Source organism: Haliaeetus albicilla, chromosome 5 (assembly GCF_947461875.1).
Source record: "Haliaeetus albicilla chromosome 5, bHalAlb1.1, whole genome shotgun sequence".
NCBI classification, from domain to species: domain Eukaryota; kingdom Metazoa; phylum Chordata; class Aves; order Accipitriformes; family Accipitridae; genus Haliaeetus; species Haliaeetus albicilla.
Window position 1 is genome coordinate 1,896,431 of NC_091487.1, and position 19,203 is coordinate 1,915,633.

Consider the following 19,203-nt stretch of genomic DNA (forward strand, 5'->3'; position numbering starts at 1 on the left):
TCTGACACACTGGAGAACCATCCATAGATTGCCTTTGTGAGCAATAAGGAATTTGTACAGTGCTCTTTCTGAATGGAGAAATTAAGTTGCTTTATTTTACTCCCACTTGTACGGGGCTTACTTCCTTGGCATGCATGTGCTTATCTGATCCATTGTATGCTGCGTATAGCTGTAAGGTGGGAGCTGTGTTGAGATGACATAGCAAAGCTCTGCAAGACCTGGCATGCATGTCATGCTGATTTCAAGTAACACTTTCCATTTCTGGTGAGCGGTGAAGCAGGTTTAGACTGGCTTTCTCCTTATTACCAGACATATAAGATGACTGAGGAGCTTTCCACCTGAACAGCAAGTTGTCAGGAGCAGAGTGTAATTTGTGGGCCCTTCCTACAACATGGTAGAAAAGGAGAGGAAAGGGGAAAACAGCTGGAAGAAACCTCTTCAGCATGTTTCTCTGTTCCTCATGTCACTTCAGCTCTCTTGCTGAAAGGCTGAGGAGATATCTGCCATGTCACCCACAGTTTTGGTAGACTGAGATCCCACGCTCTTGGACCATATGGGTGTTTGTTGCTAGAAAGGCCAGACTGTAGAAGGATGCATGCCACTGTCTGCAACCTCTGCTTTTGAAAATTAAATTCAGCTCCAAGCTCTTTGCCTGGCTGTGCTCTCTGCAGCATTATCCTCTGTCTGTAATTGCTTAGCTGAATGCAAATTTCATACAGTTGACCACTGCCACATAAATTATTCCACAGGTTTCTGTCTCCCACCCTGCCCTCTGCTTGCCTTTTCTGTCTGCTCACCACCCTCTCCTCCCAAAGAAAATACATTAAAAAACTGGTATAATTGTGCTAATGTACACAGCTGTAACTGCTGCTTTTTCACACCTCAGGGAATCGTATAATTTTGAATTCTTCAGGGACATCGAGAAACACTTTACCCAACAGCAGATTTGGTGTTTATAAGCAGTATTTGCTGGACCATGGTTACTGCTGTGCGTGTAACCGCAGTACTCCTGGAGCACTTCACTTAGTGATGCTCCGGCCGGTGCCAGGCATGGACCGTGCTGTCGGCTGGGCACGCTCCAGCACGATGGCATGGCCTTTCGTGGAGATGGTGGGGATGATGACAGTGCTCTGCTGCCCAGTGTTCACTGATTGTGGATACTTCTTTCCAACAGCAGGCGCATGACTGCCAACCAGTACTGCTGCATCCCAAAAAGCTTGATGAAGTAACACCTGCCCTGCTGCAAGAGGACACGGGGAAGGATCTCAGGGAAAGGTCTCTGCAATGCGAGGACAGCTAGGTGGAGTTTTGCAGTTGACAGCCAAACATAGAACTAAAAAAGGGAAGAAGGAAGTTATAAGACAGGATACATGTACATGAGTATGACTGTAGGAAATATCGTTAAGTCAAGACTTCCTTAAATAGAGGAGCCAGGACACACCAGCGAAATGGGCTGCCAGGAACCCCATGAGATTCAACAAAGGTAAATGCAAAGCCCCTGGGGAGGGATAACCCTACGCACCAGTACAGGCTGGGGGCTGGCCAGCTGGAAAGCAGCTCTGCAGAGAAGGACCTGGGGGTCCTGCTGGACAAATTCTCGGAGCTGCGCAGTGATGGGATGGGACGCAGGGGACACAAGTTTCAAGAAGGGAGGTGCTACTTAGGTATTAGGAGAATAAAATGTACTGTGGCAGTGGACAGGCTTAAAAAGGGGCTCAGAGATGATGTTTGATATCCAGCCTCAGAGATCAAAACTCAACTGGACAAGGGTCTGAGCAACCTGACCTAATTTTCAAATTAGATCCAACTTCAAAGTTGGCCTTGCTTTGAGTGAGGGCTGAACCAGAGACCTCTATATGTCCCCTCTGACCTGAACTGCATGATTCTGTGGGTGTACAGAAAAACCTTCCTGTGCCTGAGGGCTTAGAGTATCTGTGTTGGTTAAGTTTCACTGTAAGATGGTTGAATATTTCCTTGGAGTAAAATGCATTGTTACTAGATACCAGAGACTATAATGCAGTTGTACGTGCTTTAGTGTCTCTTCTCATCTTCTCCTACACTGTTGCTAGCATCTGTATTCTAAGGGAGATATTTCTCCAGCTGTGAGGTCTATTGCCTATTATGCTTGGTTTCTCAGTGTTGACACAGTGTAGAAGCTTGTGATGACCTGTAGGGGTTCATCATACTTGAATTTTCACAGACTCTTGCCTCTGTTCTTTACAGAAGAGCAGTAGCGTTGGGGGTGCTATTGAACCTGCAGAGGCTCTGTGCTCGCCGTTTGGCACAAGTGGTGAGGCTGGTTGCAGCACCTTTTCTGCTGTCACCTGAACAGCAGCAAGGTGACCGTAATGAGTGTATGAGTTCTCTGTGAAGAGTAGGACTGGGAAGGGAAGATGCTGCCCAGCAGCACCTTATTGAAGTAGCGATGAGTGATGCATGAAAGCAAAAGCACTGACATAAAGAGTGCTAAGGAGAGATACCAGGGAATTTTCTGCTTAGATTACCTCCAGGGGAAAGCTTTTGGGTTTTTTTGCTGTCAGAGGTTTTTCTTTTGACAGCTGTGAAGGGCGCCGTCAGCCTGAGGTAGTGTGAGCCAACACAGTAATAAGAAAGGGTAAAGGCAGTGAGCTCTAAGGACCCATGGCTTTCCTGATGCAGCCTTGCCCTTGGCTTGCATCTCCAATGCTCCTAAGACTGCAGCACTGCCATATGCAATGGCTGCAGGCTTACTTGTTGGTTCACAGTCTGACTTAAGTGTGAAAACAAAATTGGTGTCTGGCAGAGGTACATTTTCCCAAAGCGGAGGAGGGAGATGTAGCAGTGCTGGCAGGAGCTGTAGCTTGGTGTGTCACAGCCATCTGCTGTTCCCAGTTAGAGGAGTTTCCCATGTGGGGCCAGAGCTGATGGAGGAGGTTTTAAGAGGTTTTGGAAAAAATAAAAAAAGGAAATAATTCTAACAGCCAAACCTGGGGTTGCCCCCACGTCAGCCCCCCAAGGGTGCCTAACAGCAGAAGGGGCTTCCAGACCCCAGGCCGTCTTTGTGGCCAAGGTGGGGTGGGGAGGATGGACACGGTTGACGCCAGGTGGGTTCTACCTGAGGAGGAAAACTCAGTTTTACCCATTGACATGCTTGGTGAGGGTCAGGTCCTTCATGATGTGGTAGGTACAGACAGGCTTTGGGGAGTGAGGTGATTCACCTAGTTTCTAGATCATCTAGGTACAGGAGCTGAGCTGCGCTTTGGGGACTGCAAACCCCAGCACAGATGCCCTCCTTTCCCATGGGGAGGGACACCTGAGATTCCACACTTCCCCCAGAAGGCATCTGGTGAGTGGGGTATTTCAGTCCTGGGCTCCAGCACCTCCATCCTGCTGAAGTCCCCCCTGTCCTACAGTCTTTGTCGGCGTGGGCTGAAGGCACCCATTCTACTTTTGCTGCAGTCTTTCTGGGCAGTTGTTTAATTACGAAGCTGATTATTTATGCAGTTATGTTTCTGAGAGTCTGGCTAAGCATCATTTAAAAACAACAGTGAAAACAAACTCTCTGAAAACTCAGTGGTTATGCGAGCAGCATAGCCATCTCATCAGGTCAGTCGTCTAATTAAGTAGGGAGTTTGAGGATTTCATGGATTCAAAGGCTACTTTTAAATACATTGCACAACCAATGGGGTATTTGGCTTGCTATTGTTTGACTGCAAATAATACATGTCTTGAATTATCTTTGTTTTAATTTATTTTTGTGCCTTATGTGTTCTGTAAGATGGGCTCAAGTATGCTGGGAATTCATCACTGGATACCATGCTGGGATGAGCGGGACAGTATAAGACACGTAATTTTCTTCATTCGTCTATGGAATTTGTGTGTGTGTGCGCATATGCTTGTTTGTCCATCACTGTGATTAGTGGTAAGCTATATGAAAATAAGGAACAGCCCCAGGATCCCAGACAAAAAATAAAATAACGTTAAATATTTATTAGGTATCATGATTTATGTAATTTTTCTGAAGTGAAGAAGCCTTTATGAGCCGCATACAATCTCATAGTTATTAGGGGACATTTTAGAACTTAATTTTAAGAAAGAAGGTATAAATAGCTTGACAAGGACAAGGCTGTAGATGGATGGAGCTTGACTCCACAGATTTCTTCCAAAATTTCATTTCACATGCTGTTGTCCTGAGCAGAATTAACTTCTTCAGTCCTTGGATTTTCTACCTAAATCTGTTTAGATAGACGCTGGACAGTTTGCTATATATGGGGCCTGGCCATGGGCAAAGCCAAAGCCAAAAAACCTTCAAGCTGGGTAGTTGATTCCCAGCAAAATTCCTTTTCATTTCCTTTGCTGGTATGTGGTTATCTAGACCATGTCTCAAACACTAAAACATACAAGGAGCTTTACACAAGTGAGTAGTGGCAGAGTAGTTGGAGGAGGTGTGGGTGGGGAAGAGGGGACATCCCCAACCAGGCTGGTGGTGCTTAGGTTTGGTAGATAAAGGAGTTGGCCAAGGTTGTCTGATGAACCTTGTTCTCGTATCATGTGGACTAGAGAGGATTTTTCAGTGCAGCAGGCTCATGAAAGCCATTCTTTGTGCTTCTCTTACAAAAGATGTCTAAGCTCAATTTAAGAGCCCTAAGTGATGACAAATTTACTGTGCTTATGGTTAAATTGTTGTAGTGCTTAAAGGTCTACTGGATTAGGCTTCCGATTGTTATGAGGGCCAATATGTGTTTACACCGTGATGAGCAACTATCGCCTATTAAACTGGAGATAAAAGTGGAAGAAATGCAATATCTGGGGCTTGGGAACAGAAAAGAAAATAACATAATTACAATTCTGTTTTCTGCTCTATTTTTCTTTAGTGCTGTCTTGAAGATTGTAATTGCATATATTTTAATGATTTCTGTAGAGTTTATGATTTATTTTTATAAACCAATGGCAGCAAAGTATCAGCTTAGTCTGCAAAGCATAAAAAATAGCTTGCCATAATTGAGTTCCAGTTGTAAATTCTATTAAAGCTTTGTTTAATTTGGAAGTTTTATTTTTCAGGAAGGTTCCGTAAACCTAATGCAGTTACCAAATAGAAACCCCTGCAAAACTCTGCATGTATTAAAGATCGTTAATATTAAATTAATATATAACATGCTACCTTTTGAAAGAGGAAACATTGCATTTTGTTCATCTAAGTAAGAGGTCTTCATTGATTTGGCTGAGAATTATTTGTTTTGAACAGAAATTAAAATGTAGATGCTGTTGTACCTTATTTGCATTGCATTAGCCAGAGGGAAGGTGTGACTTCTTCTAGAAAACACCTGGAAGGTTAGAAAGAGCGAAATCTGGAGCAGTTTTCTTGGAAGTGATTGACAGAAAGCAAATACAATGTTTGGGGGATTTAGCAGATGGTATACCTTCAGACAGTCTTATAAGGCCTGTTTAAAAACAGAGGAGGGAGGGAGGGTGGGTATTCAGTGTTGGAAGCAACAGTGCTGTGATGGTGATTTACTTGCTAGAATTGTCACAGACCCCTGAGAAAGAATATAGATGTGGGGTTTCTGCTGTGGGGAAATATCCACAGGGAAAAAAGTGTTTGGGCAGGAGAGCAGTTGCTTATACCAGTATCTCGACTGCTCCATCTTGTTCCTTTTAATAGTCTTTTTATTCTGGAACGATCCACAATGAAATCAGAGGGGTTTGGGGGCTCAAAAAGTTCAGATTTTTTATATTTTTTTTTGACTAAATAAACCTCTTTTAGTCATTATGACCCAGTTACTAATTTAGTTAGGGAACGCAGTAATTGAATTTTCTGGTGTCACTGTTGCAGGTGCCCTTCTACATTTTCCAGCTGGGAGAGAAATTGGTCAAACTTTCTTCCTGTGTATGAAAGGGACTGATTTAAACTTCATCCTTAATCAGAGGAGATGCTTATGCTGGATCTCAGGTCATATCAAACCACTTCCACATCTATTTTTAAACAGCCGTGTGCCATGTTCCTCCTGGGTTACAGACAGGCCACTCAGTATGAATTCAGAATTTGGCATCATTATATACGTGGTGGAAGTGGAACTAGTAATAGTAACTGCCGGCTAGGGGTGTGGTAGTGGCAGAACTACGGTGCTGTGATAGACTAGTATTTTTGAAGGATGTTGTCAAGTTAAAGAATTTAAAACCCCCTTGAGCTCTTCATTTAAAATCTAGAGAAGAAATTCTCTTCTTGTTGGAGTTTGGTGGGATTTCATGTGATGTATATAAGAACAGAATTTGAATCTAGCATCTTCGAGGGGAATAAAGCTTACCTAAATTCATCTTTCCACATATATTTGAGATGGACACTGCAAAGAGAAGTAGGAGGGGAAAAAAGGAAAAACTGAACTCAAAAGACAAGTAAGTAGGTCTGCATTTTTCCATCTCAGTACAGTCACGGGAAGAAGTGGAGTGTGCCGTACGCCACTGCAGTGATGCATCTGTGATGCCCACGACTACGTTTTGTGATCCATGGTGTGACTCTAGCAGTGATGGGGAGTATAGCACAGTTTTGCCCCTTACCTGGGGTACTGTTGCTATCACCTGTAACTTTCTAGAGAACAATTTGGAGATAGCTTGCATCGGTTGGTAGGATGGGATGCGATCCATGCATTCGCACGATGCGAATCACGTCTTTTGTGGGGTGTGTTTACTTCTGAGAAGTGTACGCCTGAAGAGTCTGGCCTTGACACCTTGGCTGCCAAATTGTGCATTGCGTTTCTTTTTCCAGTTCCTGGGTACGTGTTATCTGGGTGCAGTCAATGAACGTCCTTCTATGCTTAGGGGTAGAATTTGCGCTCGTGTTTTCAGTTAAGAGAAGAAGAGAACAACACAGAGGGGTTGTCTGAAAACCTCAGCACTTCTTTCTCAAAGCCAACGAGGGTGTTCAGGCAGTGTCTTGCAGAGCATGGCACTGAGGGGCTGGGGACCCCATGGGGCTGATCCAGTACGGCCTTAGGTAAAATGGCCTGAGCAAGATAGCAACATCTCTGAAAGGTGGGGCTCAGTTCAGGAAAAAGTTAATGAGCTCATTGGTGGTTTTTTACCTCCTCAGTGTGCTTTTGCTGAGAACAGCCAGCCACCATTTCCCTGCTGACATCCATCACCTGCGTATTGCTCAGCTCTTTGCATTTTGACCTCTGTTGCAGTAAGCACAATTCATCTTTCATCTCTCTGACGGCTTCATCCTTTCCTCCAACTCAGGTTGGCCTGTGGACATTTGCGAGCAGTCTGAGTCTCTGGCTGAGCCAGGAGAATGCATAGTTGGTGCAGAGAAAGCCCAATCATTCATCGTGATGGTTTCTTGCTTAGCCTACAGGTGGAGCAGGACAAAGGCAGCGATACTTTTCTTGGTGATCGTTGAAATAAATTGCTAATGTTTCTAAGATTGATAAACTGAAAAGCATGCATAAGCTATTCGATTAATAATTCAGACTTTCTTGTATGTTCCTCTTGCTGTTGTTACACTCATAGAAAAGTTAGAAATTATTTATATATTGCAGTAACCCCAGTGTTGTTTGCAAAAAGGGCTAAAACCCCATCTTATGTTACTGACCCTTAAACACAGATGCAGGAGCACCTATAACTTAGTTATTCAAAGTATATTTTGTGTTAAGGAACAAGGTTTAGTCATTTTCAGCAACTTTTTTGGTGGTTTCTAAATAATAAAGATTATATGTCCATAGTAGTACTGAATCAAGAATGCCTGTTGTCTATCAATGTTTATTATTGATGTGTATATGCCACAGTACTGACCAGATTCCTCACTTTATTAATCCTATTTCACAAAGGCGCAAAGTGAGCAAATGGATCACTGGTGGTCACTCAGAACTTCTGCAACAGAGGTAATGAAATTAAGCTTCCTGGTTCCTAATCCCCCCAGGGAAATCTAATGCTTTGTGTATCTTAATAAGTAGGCAAGCCAACGCAAGAGTAAAGCATGGCACCCAGTGTGTACTTGATCGTGTCTGATTATTTCTAACACTGTAGATGTGCTGTGGAGTATTTTATGGCAGCACTGAACTGGACCCGTATGAACACAGTACAGCTCTCCCGTTTTTAATCTGTTTGAAAGGTGTGAGGTGTCCAAATGTCTGTTCTGTGTCTGGCCATCTTTGTGTCTGCAGAACTATGTGAAGTAGCAGTCCCCCAAGGCAACTCCTCCTTATGAAGCAGTCAAAGCTTCTCAGAGTATCTCTAACCCAGACAGTTTGACACCCAAACCATCCAACAGTCAACATCTGCTGTCAGAAGAGAGTGTGCAACTCTCTGTGAGGTCAGATAGCAAATGAGTTCCAACCAGACTTATCCTTCGTCTTGTAGGATGACACAGCAAAGGAGTTTCACCCCCAAATCTCCTTCCCAAAGAGTTTCAGTCATCCCTTCTCTATCCCATTAACCTCTGTACAGAGCCAGGTGGAGCTAAGACCTACCTCTCTCTCTCTCTCTGAGACCTCCAGTTTTAGTCCTAAGTCTTGAAGCAGTGGAAAATTGAGCAAATTCTTTCAGTTGCTAACAACTATTCCTGTCATTTTATGTCTTATCCCACACTTGAATGTTTTGTGTTTTCTTTTCCATTTCAATTGCCAGCTCTTGGATTGTCCTGTAATGCAATTGTTGAGTTAAAGCACTCCCTACTATCAGATATCTTTGCCTGACTAGTGTAATTACAGTCTTGAATTTTGTGTTTCAGCTTTAGCTTTGGAAAAGCAATGTGAACTGCTCTCTTTTACTTTATGTCAGTTGAGACAGATTTACTAGGTATCAGACCATTTCTCCAATTCAACAGTGAGGGAACTTTTGTTATTGGGGTATTAATAGACCTTTTAAACAGACTGGGCAGGCTACGTCATATGCCTTTGTGTTATCCAGCATAGTAGTATTACTGGAAACCTCTAGAGATGGATGGCATTAGGGAAGGAAATAAAAAAAGAGAGGGAATATTGTGTTCAGAATATATCACACACTGACGTTTCTTTGTGCCTAGCTCACTTAGTTGGATCCTGCTCTGTATTTATGTACAACTCAATGTTCACGTATGGGACTGGAACAGACCTTGAGAAGTCTCTGGTCTGTCTGTACTAGCTAATGATGACTCACATGTATTTTCTGGAAGAAGGATGGATTTATTCCTGAAGTCCTCCAGAGATGCTGACTCCAAAACCTCCCAGGCAATGCATTCCTGGGCTTCAGTAGCCCTCTGTTAATTTTTCTGTGGAATTAATTTCAGCTTTCCTTCCTGAAATTTAAGCGTATAATTTTTTGTCCTAGAATCTGTAAGCATACAACAGCCTTTTATGACCTTGAAACCTGTTGTCTGTACCCATCTGTCTTTGCTTCTTTAGGTTTAAAAATCCTAGTTTGTTCGTTCTTTCCTTATGGGTCAAACATGTTTTGTTTTTTTTCTTATTTATGATTATTTTTGGATTATGCCATTGCCTTTCTTTGGCCTCACTCCCAGTAGCACATATTGTCAGTAAGGACACTGATGTAAATTATATGCAGTACTTGTATTGGGTTTGCATGACAAGGTTTTGGTAGCAGGGGGGGCTACAGGTGTGGCTTCTGTAAGAAGCTGCTGGAAGCTTCCCCCATGTCCGATGGAGCCAATGCCAGCCGGCTCCAAGATGGACCCACCACTGGCCAAGGCTGAGCCCATCAGTGATAGTGGTAGTGCCTCTGGGAGAATAGATTTAAGAAGGGGAGGGGGGAAACCTGAGTAACTGCAGCCAGAGAGAGGAGTGAGAAGATTGAGAGCACCAGCCCTGCAGACCCCCAGGTCAGTGCAGAAGGAGGGGGAGGAGATGCTCCAGGTGCTGGAGCAGAGATTCCCCTGCAGCCCGTGGGGAAGACCATGGTGAGGCAGGCTGTCCCCCTGCAGCCCAGGGAGGTCCACAGGGGAGCAGATCTCCACCTGCAGCCCGGGGAGGACCCCACGCTGGAGCAGGTGGGTGCCCGAAGGAGGCTGTGACCCCATGGGAAGCCCGTGCTGGAGCAGTCTGTGCCTGAAGGACTGCAGCCTGTGGGAAGGACCCATGTTGGAGAAGTTCATGAAGAACTGTCTCCCGTGGGAGGGACCCCACGGTGGAGCAGGGGAAGAGCGAGGAGTCCTCCTCCTGAGGAGGAAGGAGTGGCAGAGACAAGGTGTGATGGACTGACCCCAACCCCCATTCCCTGTCCCCCTGCGCCTCTGGGGGGAGGACGTGGAGAAAATCAGGAGTGGAGTTGAGCCAGGAAGGAGGGAGGAGTGGGAAGAAAGAAGGTGTTTTGAGATTTGGTTTTATTTCTCATTATCCTACTCTGATTTGATTGGTGATATATTAAGCTAATTTCCCCAAGTCAAGTCTGTTTTGCCTATGATGGTAATTGCTGAGTGATCTCTCCCTGTCCTTATCTTGACCCACGAGCCTTTTGTTCTATTTTCTGTCCCCTGTCCAGCTGAGGGGGTCAGTGATAGAGTGGCCTTGGTGGGCACCTGGTGCCCAGCCAGGGTCAACCCACCACAGTACTGCAGTAGTACCAAGGGGCACAGGGGATTACTTCTCTGGCTTTGAAGTCTCTACTGAGACATTGCAGGGCCTGTTTGTCATCTTTGCAATAACATGACATTTCTGTTTCATATTTAGTTTGTAACTCACAGTAACATGCAGAAACGTCCTGCAGAACTGTACCCTGCACAATGGTTCTTCACCCTGTGTTTCTGTAACGTGCTGATTCTTTTTCAGTGGGATATCTTGCAATTTTCCACATTGAATAACAATATTTTTTTTTTTACTCTCCCTTTTTTCTTTTTTTTTTCTTGTGGTATGTAGGGTTAAATCTTTGCTGGGTAAAATATTGTTTCCTGGCTTGAAAGAAAGTCTTATTCCCAACCTTCTCCAGTGCACAAGATAATTCTATATTCTGAGATTTGCTTCTGGAGATGAGAGTCAAAAAGCAATGCATGAACTGGGCCACATCCAAAGCAGTGTGACCAGCAGGTCGAGGGAGGGGATTCTGCCCCTCTACTCAGCTCTGGTGAGACCCCCCCTGCAGTACTGTGTCCAGATCTGGGGTCCGCAACATAAGGAGGACATGGACCTCTTGGAGTGGGTCCAGGGGAGGACCACAAAAATGATCAGAGGGCTGGAGCACCTCTCCTATGAAGACAGGCTGAGAGAGCTGGGGTTGTTCAGCCTGGAGAAGAGAAGGCTCTAGGGAGACCTTACAGCAGCCTTCCAGTACCTAAAGGGGGCTTAGAAGAAAGATGGGGAGGGACTCTTTATCAGGGAGTGTAATGATAGGATGAGAGGTAATGGTTTTAAACTACAAGAGTGTAGATTCAGACTAGACATAAGGAAGAAATTTTTTATGCTGAGAGTGGTGAAACCCTGGCCCTGGTTGCCCAGAGAGGTGGTAGATGCCCCATCCCTGGAAACATCCAAGGTCAAGCTGGATGGAGCTCTGAGCAGCCTGGTCTAGTTGAAGATGTCCCTGCTCATGGCAGGGGGGTTGGACTAGATGGCCTTTCAAGGTCCCTTCCAACCCAAACTATTCTACGATTCTAAGAGAATATTGGGGTTGTTAATAAAATTAATCTCTTAGAGTGAATACTGAGCGACTGGGCTTTATTTTGTTTTCCATGTATGCTCATTTCAATACTCCAGTCTATCCTAGGAGCTCTATGGCTGCGTGCAGAAATACCAGCCCTTAGAAGATGTATTTAAATGTTTTGCTGTGCACCCTGCAACTCTATTTTTATTCTGCTCCTTATGGTGTTCCCTTAGTTTGTTGCTTATTGATAGGACACTCATCTTGAGTAAGTATTAATCTGTTTTTAATTGTGGTGTCTAAAATGATTTACTGTCTGCCAGTGATTTCTAAGACATAAAATTTAGATGTTAAAAATGTGATTCACTTGAAACGGAAAAGGTTTTACTGTTTCAAAACATCTCGGTGATTCTGGCATTCTGCCCAGTACTAACGTCTATCTACTAAAAACAAACAGTAAGAGAACTTTAATTCTAGTTTTCTTATGAAATAGAGGTCTTTTCAAGTCAGGTTTGGCATAGTTTTCTCAACTCAGTTAATTTTTCATGTTTAGTTTGAAGGTGCTAAAAAGAGAGAAAATAACCCCAGAAGCACAGAAGCAGCCTAGTCCTGGAGAGTTCAAAGGGTGTTAGTGAAGAAGTGACAATCAAGCGTACAGCTGGGAAATATTCAAAAGAAATAGGGGAATAGGATGGGGAATAGGATCAGAAAAAGGCTTGCTGAGTCATAAAGTTCAACCTTGCTGCTCTAGGCGGCCACATCAGAAATGTGTCTCATAAACTAGTCAAGCTTGAACCCAACAGAGACAGACCTCAGCTGCCTGATCCCAAGGTACACGTACTTCCTAAAATCTTACAGAGTAAGGGAGGATGTTCATAGGATCATTGATGTATTTTGCATTAAGGTGATATCACCGAGTCAACATCATTCTTTCCTTCACCCAAAGCCTGTCTTCCTCCTTCCTTCTCTCCACACAGTTGGTGCACATCTTCTCAACATGGTTGTCCTCCTTCCCCTTCGATGGTCCCCATCAGCTCTACACATCTCTTCTGCCTACTTTAGTCTAACTTTCCCACTCTCTCCAATCACTGAAAATCCAGGTTTCACCCTCCACACACCCAAGTGCCCCTCTCTCCATCTGCCATACTCATCCCTGCCATGTCTACCATCATTCCCTTCTTCCCTCTCTTCTCTCCCCCTCACCGCCACAGCTCTGCACAGTAGCACCCAGGTCCAGACTGTCACACGAGCCTTTCATCAGGGACTGATCTTCAGCAGCTTTCTATTACCCCCAGGCTTCACCACTTCAGGTCAGATGATAGTCTTAGCGGTGGTAACCTTGTCTCCTATTTGTACTGTTTCTCTCCACTTTCCCTTCCATCTGTTCCTTTGCTTTTGAACAGCTCTACGTTTTCATTCCCATTTCATGCTGCCCTATTCCAGCTACCCAGTGTCTTCCTCGTTCCTTCCCATCGTCTTCTCTTGCTGTTTTAATAAAGCTCCTCGATTTCTCTGCTTGCAGGCACTCCTCATTATCCCTGACACAGTCCAGCTTCCTTGCTAACAAGTGTATGTCTCCATCTCCCCTCTGGGATCACTAGATCTATCAGCTTCCTCGCTTTCATCATCTTGCTCAGCATCTCCACATGAGATTTTTTTTCTCACCTATTGACCACCAAGAACTTAAGTCAGGTAGCTGTGAAGCACCTATACTTTAGAGACCAGCAGCAGGCCACTTCTATTCAAGGACCACCTAGTTTCTGGAGGTAGGTGAAATGAATGAGCGCCTCTTTTCTGGTGCTCAGAGCTCCTGCTCCTCATCTGGATGCTCAGAGCTGCCTGGAGCAAAAATCTTGGAGGAGAAAGCCCCATGGCTGTGGCACTGCCTGGACGTCTGCTGGGACTCTATCCTGCAAAGGACAAAAGAATAAGTGGCATCAGGGAGAAAAAAAACAGACCAGTGGATGAGCCAGAAAGAGGGAAAAACTGGTAAAGGAGAGAGGCAGTATCTACTCTAAGAATTACTGGTACCTTTTCCAATTTGGTATCATAAGCTTCATACTTGTGCTTGGGGTAAAGCTCTGGAAAAGAATGAAAATGTAAAAAGGTACAAAGTGATATGCTTAGGGTCATGCAGCAGAGCACCAGGCAAAAGTGACCCCTGAACTGCTGATTTTCAGTGTAAATCCATATCCTGTGAAGTAGTGGGGCTGTGTACATGAGAAAAAGCAGGAGCTGACAAGTTCTAGAAGCTAGTGAAAAAAGCGTCAAAGTGATCGAACAAAATTAGGAAGCAAAGTTTTTCTCATTATCATCTTATCAGGAAAAAAAGAGTATGCCTTGTCCAAAAAAGAGAATGACAATTTGGCAGTAGGTGCTATGTACCTTTACGACTGTACAGATTGTCATTTTCTTAATTACTAAAGCTGTCAGACATTTTGGGTTCCCCCTTAAGCAGAATTAATGGCAGCTTCTTCTGCAATTACTATTTTTGTCTTGTTTTATAAAATATGAAAGAACGCTGTGCTTGTGTATTATCTGTGTGCTCATAATAGACATTAATAAATAAATCCCTGTAAGAAGTCAGGGATGTTTAGAAGATAAAAAAAAAAAAAATCACACTGTCGTTTTTTCAGTGTTTAGAATATGTGCCGCATCAAGGCATTTTAGTTGCAGTGGGAAGCTGTTTCCTTTTTCATGACTTTATGTATGACTGCAGTGTATTACGGAATTCTCTAGTGCTAAGAAATAAAAGCTAGAACCATGTTTTCACACAGGAATTCAGAAGTTTGAGACAAAAAGTTTAGTTAAGATTCAGAAATACTTTTTTTTGGCATAGAAGGAGGTCAGTACAGCCTAGATATCCCACACCAGAGAGACCATGCCCATCGCCCACATGAGCTGGGAAGAGCCGCAGAGATCTTGATGAGATTGGGAGGGTGGAAGAGCTCCTGACTGCATGGCTTGGTAGCAGAGGAGCAGGTCAAGCGTGTGCCATCCTTGCATCTTGGACGATATCTTTGCCATGATGTCATGGCAATGCCTATAGGTTTGAGACTAGTTGGGTCCCATTGCATGAGATGCGCGAAAGGAGGTAATGTTAAAAAGTGGGTACTGAGAGCAACGTAGACAGAAGGATATGAGGAGACAGGCGCATCCAGGGAACTGTTGGGTGGAGTTGAACCCCGGCGGTTATTCTGATACTGATTGCTCCACTTGCACCTGGAATGAATTTTGCAGCCACATTTCCATCGATGGGTTGACCTGCAGTTGTCAGCCTTGCAGGCAAAGCCACGCTTCCCAGACTGCCGTTAGATGACCCCACGTTTGCTTCTGTGACGCTCAAAGCAAAGAGAACCCAGCCCATTGCTTGCAACGGGACCTCCGGGGGAGGGTGCCTTTGAGGGACATGGAAGGTGCCCAGAAAGCACAAGGGAAACATCACTTGTGGTTTGTGGTCCTCTCATCTTTCTGCCTGGCTCTTTAGAGAACAGGTTTTCCTCTCTGGCTCGGCAGCGAGTGAAGAGCCATACTTACTCCAGGTCGGTGGGGAGAGGCGAGAGGCAGGGTCATGGGGACCTGGCTGGGTCAGGGATGGAGTTAGGCTGAAGGGTTTCTTTGATCTGTGATACATATTTCAGGTTCTTAATGCCAAAACAAGCAATGAAGGTCAATTAAATGACCCTCCTAAATGAGTTGTTAGGCAAATAACGTGGTTTTACTAGAATCTTTCATCTGAACATCTGAAGGTTTTCAGCTTGTGACAGAGAAAAAAATGTTTTTATGTTTTTGTGCATTTTCATGGAACCAATATGTGTTTTTCTCTTTTCCTCTTCTGTATATTTTTGCTGGAGAATTGTTTCCCCTCTTTCTGCTCTGGTAAGAGTGACATGGCAATACATTAACAAGTAGGAGGTACAGGCAAACCTTTCCCAGTAAAACCAAAAGGTTGGACCTTTAACCGCTCCACATTATCACAGCACCATAAAGACATGTTATTTTGTGTTGGCAGTAGGTTTGGCTGAATAAGAAGCTTGCTGTGGCACAGGGTGGGTAGTGACTCACCTCTCCAGTGAGTCAGGCTTAAACACCACAAAATGCCTTGGGGAAACTCCATGTTTATGTCCTCAATTTTCTCTTGCTTCACTAGGCTCATTTTTAAGACATTTGAAATATGACAACACAGCTACAGAAAATTGCTCTCTGTAGCATACCTCAACATAAACGTGTTTCATCTACCACTAATTTCTCCTGCTACTGTCATCTGGCAATAATTCTTCCCTTTAACTTACAATATTTTTTAATGCCTTTTCACTTAAAGAAAAGCTTTTTTTTTTTTTTTTAATTAGAAAAAACCATGGGTCTATCTGTTTGGATGATGAAGACAGCCCTTACCAGTTTGATTGCTTGATGTCCATCTTCTCTGTGCCGTCCTGTGCTCTCTGTCCTACTCGCAACCAGATGATCCCAATTCTATCTCCATTTGCTTCCTTGGCAGACACCAGAGCTCGCAGCCTTGCAGGAGGCATCTTCACTGCCCTTCCTCTGCCAAAGTAATCTTTCTAACTTCTAATGGTCTTATGCATCAAAAGTAATTTTAATTACCATTCCGTTTTCAGGTGGAGGGCTGTGAAGTGAGTACCTTTGATCAGATTGATAGTTTTTGTTTTAAGAGATGTGCATTTTCACCTTATCTGACACATTGAATATTTGGTTTGCTGTAGATGCTATTATGCTAGACATGCATTATGTTCTTAATATGTTTTTATCTTTGGAAAACCTTTAAGGAGCTTATCAGGGTGGAGGGAAGTATGTTCCCTCTGCAAATACCATGTGTGATTGACTTTTCCTGTCCCCCTCCCTCCTGGGGAAGCTCTCTGCCTCCTTGCAAAGCACGGCTCAGGCTGGCTCCCTTCCGACCCCATGTTCTCACCCCGTTTTGGGGGAGCCACAGAACACTGGTGTGTTAGATAAAGGCGTTTTCAGCATCTGCATTTCTCTTTCCTGTATGCCGACATTCAAGATGGAAAAGACTTTGCTCTTCATTCAGCCTTTCTGCATGCTACTACAGAAATGCTGCCTCTGCATTTCATGAGCTGAATTTTTGCCCCATGCAATGGGGCATGATCAGAGATGTCCGTGACTTCTCAGGAACACCATCTTCCTGTGTCAGGGGGGTGAGTTACACCCATGCCATGTAATACATGCAGTCACTTCCAAATTCAAGGTGCAGGTGAATGCTTAGCTTTTTGTGCTCCTGGAGTTTCTCCAGCTGAGGATGTGATGCAGGAGAAGTTTGGAGTGAAGACTGCTCCAGCAAGGGGCTGAAGTACCAAGGGCAGAGGGAACTCTGTCCTGGCAGAGCCCAGAGGAGCTCATGGCACGGTCACCTCGCAGGGGTGAGGATGTCACCCAGGGCTGCGGCTGCGCCCCACAAACCAGCTGGTGGACCTCCAACAGAACAGCAACAGCATTTTGTCATGGGCACCTGCCAGCTCCTCTACATCCTCCCAGTGGTCTAGCAACTCTTCCAAATTTATCTTTTTGTCTTCCTCAAAGTTTCTTTTTTTTTTCCTGACAGAGACATATATATATATTTTAGCTGTTTAATGTAATCTATTTTTCATGGTTTTTTCCTGTAGCTGCAGCTATTTCAGGGAGTAACTTATAAGAGATTAGCCTCCACAATGCAAGCAGATTTAAACATTTCTTCCTAGTGCAAAAGCTTGGTTTGAAATGGTGAAGCAATTAACTAAGATTCGTCAGAACGAGGGGATCCTTTACTCTCACTTTCTGATTAATGCCTCTGCTTTAAACTCTTATCCATTTATCCCTCTACGTATCCTATTGTTCTCTCCTCCAGATAGGAGCTTCATACAAACACCATTTTAATTACTTTTATAATTAGTCAGCACCAAAATCTTTGATGAAGTGCCTCTTACACTTATTGAAATCTTTGCTGCTTTTTTCATGTATTATACACAACTTCTCATTAACTTTTTCAAGTCTAATTAAATTTCTCTCATCATTCTTACATTCACTCCTCTAGTATCACTCTTTGCTAATTCTTCTTGTGACATTACAGTCTAGATGACATCACAAAATCTCATTTGTTTCAGTGGAGAATGCAGTTTAGAAAATGAAGCTTGGAGCAACTTTTTTATTTTTAAAGGAGACTTCTTTCTCGTTTGCAAAAAATTAAGTAGAAAGAAATTGGTAATTAGTTACTAGAAATGCTAATTTCAGGTGACTGAAATACTTTAAACAAAGCTGAAACATTATTACTGTGAATTCTGAATTTCTTACATTTTGCAAACAAAATAATATTCCTAATTGCATTTTAAATTGAAAAATTAGATGACATTGTTGGGTCTTGAACTTCTGTGGTAAGAACACGATACATGTCAAGAAAACACCACTGTCACTCCCTCTGTAATTTTTTTTTTTTTTTTTTTAAAGAAGAGAAAATATAAGAACAATTTTGCTTTCAAGTCTGGTCTGCCTTAGTTTAAGGAGTGTTAGTGTGATCTGAGATTAGCAGAAGAGCTGCTGGTAGATGCCTTTGACCCTGCATGCCTGCCTTCAGCTTCGTGCAGGCTACTTGAGTGACACTTTTAGTGTCATTAAAGGATATTTAATCACTTTAACAGTGGCACGTGCCTGGCACATGAGCAGCACGGTCCTGGTGGCTCAGGCTGGTGGCACAGAATTTGCCACACACTATTGTGCAAAGATGCTTTTCATTCTCTTCATTAGTGCTTGATTTATGCACTTTGCTTAGTGCCTGCTCAAAACAAACACTAAAGCTGCTGGCGTGCTCTTGCAAAGCCCTGGAGGGAGACGGGCCATGCATGTGCTGGGGTTGTACTGGGGATTTCTGAGCTCAAACGCTTCCTCGGCAGCGCACCGGCCAGCACTAACTGGCAGAGAGAAGGAGCAGGTAACGCACCCAATGTTCTCAGGAGTGAACAGAAAAACTGCAGGGAAACTCTTTGTAAATCCAGTATAAACAATTAATTCTCTGTCCTATATTATCTTCCCCTAGTGTTCCTGGTGGCCTCTCACTGACCTTAATGAACCATTGCCACAAAGCCTGTTATTAACAAAACATCTTTAACAATCCTTTCCTGTTTGCTGCTTATATTTTTGCAATTGGCTTACGTGAAAAGGTGTTTTCAGTCCTTACTTACAGATAGCATTTGGTAACTGGCGTCTTTCGCTGCCCCTTGACCGTATCTTGCAACTGTTCTGTCACTCTCTGCTTACTTCTGGCATGAGACTTTTGGAATAGTGTGCAGGGATTTAGCTGTAGTGTTAATAGGAATCATATGGTTAAATCCTCAAGCAGGGATTTGAAAATGAATTCCCCACCCCCTGTGGATTTATCAGGGAGACAGAACCATGTGAAGTAACACTTGGATAAATCTCAGTTTATCTTTGAAAACATGCTATTTCTTCTTTTTGTCCCTTGTCTGCATCTGCTTGCATATCTGTAGCGTTTATGGTAACTGCTAATACTTCTTTATGCACGTGCTTCCAAAACTTTTTATTCGTAAATTACTGGATTACCTGCCTGTTCTTTACCCTTTGAGCACTTGGTTTCAATCTCATCACTTTGCCCTAAAGCAGAGGTGAGACTAGAACACGAAGAGAAGCCTGGTG